The sequence below is a fragment of the Cryptomeria japonica genome, unplaced genomic scaffold (genome assembly GCF_030272615.1).
Source record: "Cryptomeria japonica unplaced genomic scaffold, Sugi_1.0 HiC_scaffold_1664, whole genome shotgun sequence".
Classification (NCBI taxonomy): domain Eukaryota; kingdom Viridiplantae; phylum Streptophyta; class Pinopsida; order Cupressales; family Cupressaceae; genus Cryptomeria; species Cryptomeria japonica.
The window spans coordinates 1-5,000 of NW_026729990.1; the positions used below are offsets into that span (position 1 = coordinate 1).

At 63.2% G+C, this 5,000-nt stretch overlaps 1 non-coding gene across 1 annotated transcript; it reads left to right on the forward strand.

The window, feature by feature from the left end:
- The first annotated feature begins 1,523 nt into the window (after positions 1-1,523).
- LOC131873399 (5S ribosomal RNA) lies at positions 1,524-1,642 on the forward strand. Its single transcript, XR_009371357.1, has one exon. It is a non-coding gene; the product is annotated as a 5S ribosomal RNA (ribosomal RNA).
- The last annotated feature ends 3,358 nt before the right edge of the window (positions 1,643-5,000 follow it).

The window sequence follows — 5,000 nt, forward strand, 5'->3', positions numbered from 1 at the left end:
TGCCGAGGTGGGTGCCAAGTCGGCGACTGCTATGGTGGATGCCAAGGTGGGTCACGGGGTGGGTGCCAAGTTGCTAGGTTGGGTTCCAAGGTGGGTGCCAACGTGGGTGCTAGGGTGCGTGGGTTAAAGGGTGTGTCACAACGTGGGTGCCAGGATGGGTGCGCACCCACACTGGCCAAGACGGGTGCGGGTGCAAGGTTGGGTTCCAAGCCCGGTCACAGGCTGGGTGCTAGGATGGGTGGGTGCCAAGGTGGGCACCAGGGTGGGTGCACCCACCCTGGCCAAGGTGGGTCACGGGGTGGGTCCTAGGGTGGGTAACGGGGTGGGTACTAAGGTGCGTGCCAAGGTGGGTCATAGGGTGGGTGCCAAGGTGGGCACCAGGGTGGGTGTGCACCAACCCTAGCCAGGGTAGGTCACGGGGTGGTTGTCGGGGTGGGCGTCAAGGAGCCAAGGTGGGTGGCAAGTAGCCAAGTTGCGTGCCAAGGTGGGTGTCGGGGTGGGTGCCAAGGATCCAAGGTGGGTGCCAAGGAACCAAGGTGGGTGTCTGGGTGGGTGCCGAGGTGGGAGCCAGGGTGGGTCCCAAGGTGAGTGCAAAGGTGGGTGCCAGGGTCAAGGTGAGTGCCAATGTGGGTTCCAAGGTGCCAGGGTCAGGGTGAGTGCCAATGTGGGTTCAAAGGTGCTAAGTTGGGTGCGAGGTTGGGTGCGAGGGTGGGTGGGTGCCAAGGTGTGCTAGGTGGAAGCCCGGGTGGGTCGGCATCCCATGGGTGTCGAGTTGGGTGCCTGATGGGTGCTTCTTGTCAAGTTTTAGTCGTCGGGACTCATTTCGAGCCTTAGAGGTCGTTTCTTGTCCGGTTGCCCTGTCTTCGACCTGGGAACCCAATTTTGGTCCTCGGGTCCCATTTTTTTTTGTCTCGCATCCCACTTTTGGCCTGTGGCCTTTTCGGGGTCGATTCTCGTTTTGGGCATCAGAGCATGTTTCTTCTCCTAAAACCCAATATTTGTTTATTAAGTCTCGGAACACATTTTTGTTCTCGTGGACCCATCATGGGTCTTGGAACGCATTTGTGGTCCTTGGGTCCCATTTTGCATCCCGAAACTTGTGTTTTGGTGCTTGATCCCTATTTTGGGTGCCCACCTTGCACCAAGTGCGCACCCGGGGCAAACCGAGCGCCTTGGTGCACCGGGGCAAGATCGAGCGTGCACCCGAGGCGCCCCGAACATGCACCAAGGTGCACTCGGCCCACATGTGAGCGCAGGTCGTTGCGCCCGAGGTGGTGTGTGGGCACCGCGTTGCAGACGGGACACTGCACGCACACGACGCCCCCTCCAGGTGCACGCACGTAGGCCGGGCCGGGTGCACACCCGACGCCCTAGCAAGGTGCGCGCACCCGGGCAGGGCTCACACTTGGCGAACGGGGCGCACTTCGCGAGGGAGGGTGTGCACCTCGACGGGGGTGGGTGGCCGGGGTGGATTCGCACGTGGGTCGCGGTTTGCTAAGTACACACTGCGACAAGCTCATAACGGGTGCGATCATACCAGCGTTAGTGCACCGGATCCCATCAGAACTCCGCAGTTAAGCGCGCTTGGGCCGGAGTAGTACTGGGATGGGTGACCTCCCGGGAAGTCCCGGTGTTGCACCCTTTTTTAGTTTTTCGCCGGGCGTCGCAATGCTATTTGAATAAACCTTTTGCCCGTTTGCGTTCTCGTCGGGGCCGGGCCGGGCCGGGGTGCGCTGCCCGCACTACCGCGCGCGCGGGGGCGACACCGAGCGCGCACCCGAGGCGCCCCGAGCACACAGGCCACGGTGCAACCCGGGCGTTGTGCGCGCACCCCGGTGCGCCCGAGGTGCTGCGCGCGCACCCAGGTGAAATCGGTGTGCACCTCGGCCAGTGCGCGCTCGGTCGAGTCGCGCACGTTGGCCAAGGTGCACGGTGATGTTTCTTACTCTAAGGTTCCGCACCAGACGCCCGGGACAGGTGAGCGAAGCTGGGCGGGGCCGGGTGCGCGGCCGGGGCAGGTGCACGCAGCTGGAGAGAGCTTTGGAGCACACTTCGGAGCGCACCAATGATGCGCTCCATTCAAAAGTTTCCTGAAAAGGCAAAAAAAGTTGAGATTATAGAATTTCCCACTTGAGAGATTGTAAAAAAAAAAAATTTAAAATGAAGGAAACGCGGGGTGCCAAGGTGTGCGCAGCCCAGCCAAGGTGTGCGCACCAAGGCGCCCACCCTGGCGAAGGTGCACGCAAGGTGCGCACCCGAGGCAAACCGGACAATTAACCCAACTTTCGACTTCGCGCGCACCTTGGAGCGCACTTCGGAGCGCTCCTTGGTGCGCACCAATCTTGGGCACCTCGGAGTGCACCATGGCGCCCACCAAGGTGCGCACCCGGGGCAAACCGAGCTCCGACTTCGTGCGCACCTTGGAGCGCACGAAAGGTGCGCACCATGGCGCCCACCAAGGTGCGCAGCCCAGCCAAGGCGTGCGCATCAAGGTGCGCACCCTGGCGAAGGTGCGCACCCGGGGCAAACCGAGCTCCGACTTCGTGCGCACCTTGGAGCGCACAAAAGGTGCGCAACCCAGCCAAGGTGTGCGCACCCCGGTCAAACCGAGCTCCGAATCGTGCGCACCAGAGGTGCACGCCATCGTGCGCACCTTGGAGCACACTTCGGAGCCCTCCTTGGTGCGCGCCGATGTTGCGCACCTCGGAGCGCACCCGGGGAAAACAATGCAATTAACCCGACTTTCGACTTCGTGGGCACCTCGGAGCGCTCTCGGGTTCGCACCTCGGAGCACACCGAGGTGCGCACCTTTGATGCGCTGCCTTCACCAATTTCCAGAAAAGGCAAGAAAACATTGAGAAGGTGTGCGCACCGAGGTGCCCACCCTGGCGAAGGTGCACGCGAGGTGCGCACCCGGGGCAAACCGGGCTCCGACTTCGTGCACGCCGCACCTTGGAGCACACTTCGGAGCGCTCCTTGGTGCGCACCAGGGCGCGCAACCCAGCCGAGGTGCCCACCCCGGCGAAGGTGCACGCGAGGTGCGCACCCGGGGCAAACCGGGCTCCGACTTCGTGCACGCCATGGTGCCCACCGCGGCGAAGGTGCACGCGAGGTGCGCACCCGGGGCAAACCGGGCTCCGACTTCGTGCACGCCGCACCTTGGAGCACACTTCGGAGCGCTCCTTGGTGCGCACCATGGTGCCCACCAGGGCGCGCAACCCCGCCGAAGGTGCACGCGAGGTGCGCACCCGGGGCAAACCGGGCTCCGACTTCGTGCACGCCGCACCTTGGAGCACACTTCGGAGCGCTCCTTGGTGCGCACCATGGTGCCCACCAGGGCGCGCAACCCCGCCGAAGGTGCACGCGAGGTGCGCACCCGGGGCAAACCGGGCTCCGACTTCGTGCACGCCATGGTGCGCACCGCGGCGAAGGTGCGCACCCGGGGCAAAACCGGGGCTCCGACTTCGTGCACGCCGCACCTTGGAGCACACTTCGGAGCGCTCCTTGGTGCGCACCAGGGCGCGCAACCCAGCCGAGGTGCCCACCCCGGCGAAGGTGCACGCGAGGTGCGTACCCGGGGCAAACCGGGCTCCGACTTCGTGCACGCCGCACCTTGGAGCACACTTCGGAGCGCTCCTTGGTGCGCACCATGGTGCCCACCAGGCCGCGCAACCCAGCCAAGGTGTGCGCACCAAGGTGCACGCGAGGTGCGCACCCGGGGCAAACCGGGGTCCGACTTCGTGCACGCCGCACCTTGGAGCACACATCGGGGCGCTCCCGGGTTCGCACCGGCGTTGCGCACCGTGGTGGGCACCTCGGAGCACACCAAGGTGGGCAGCGAGGTGCGCACCTTTGATGCGATGCCTTCACTAATTTCCATAAAAGGCAAAAAAAAAACGAGATTTTAAAATTTCCGTTTTGAAAGATAGTGAGAAAAAGGGAATGCTGGTGCCATCTTGAGCCCGCCCTGGTGCGCAGCCCAGCCAAGGTGTGCGCACCAAGGTGCCCACCCTGGCGAAGGTGCGCGCCCGGGCAATTAACCCAACTTCCAACTTCGCGCGCGCCAGGGTGGGAGCGCACCCAACAACCGGGCCTGGGAAGAGCCAATGCGAGAAACCCCACCAAACGCTCTGACAAAAAAAGAGGGGGCGCTCCAGTAACCCCGCTTCGGAGCGCACCCTGGGCAAACCCAGCCAAGGTGCCCACCCCGGCCAAGGTGCAGGCGAGGTGCGCACCCGGGGCAAACCGGGCTCCGACAACGTGCACGCCGCACCTTGGAGCACACTTCGTAGCGCTCCCGGGTGCGCACCTCAGAGCACACCAAGGTGGGCAGCGAGGTGCGCACCTTTGATGCGCTGCCTTCACTAATTTCCAGAAAAGGCAAAAAAAAAAGGAGATTTTAAAATTTCCGTTTTGAAAGATAGTGAAAAAAACGGAACGCGCGTGCCATCTTGAGCCCGCCCTGGTGCGCAGCCCAGGTAAGGTGCCCACCCTGGCAAAGGTGCGCACCCGGGCAATTAACCCTACTTCCGACTTCGTGCGCGCCAGGGTGGCAACCGGGCCTCGGAAGAGCCAATGCGAGAAACCCCACCAAACGCTCCGACAAAAAAAGAGGCGGCGCTCCAATAACCCCGCTTCGGAGCGCAGCCGGGGCAAACCCAGCCAAGGTGCCCACCCCGACGAAGGTGCACGCGAGGTGCGCACCCGGGGCAAACCGGGCTCCGACAACGTGCACGCAGCACCTTGGAGCACACTTCGAAGCACTCCCGGGTGCCCACCGGCGTTGCGCACCGTGGTGGGCAGCGAGGTGCGCACCTTTGATGCGCTGCCTTCACTAATTTCCAGAAAAAGGCAAAAAAAAATGAGATTTTAAAATTTCCGTTTTGAAAGATAGTGAAAAAAAAGGAACGCGGGTGCCATCTTGAGCCCGCCCTGGTGCGCAGCCCAGGCAAGGCATGCGCACCAAGGTGCCCACCCGAGGTGCACACCCGGGGCAAACC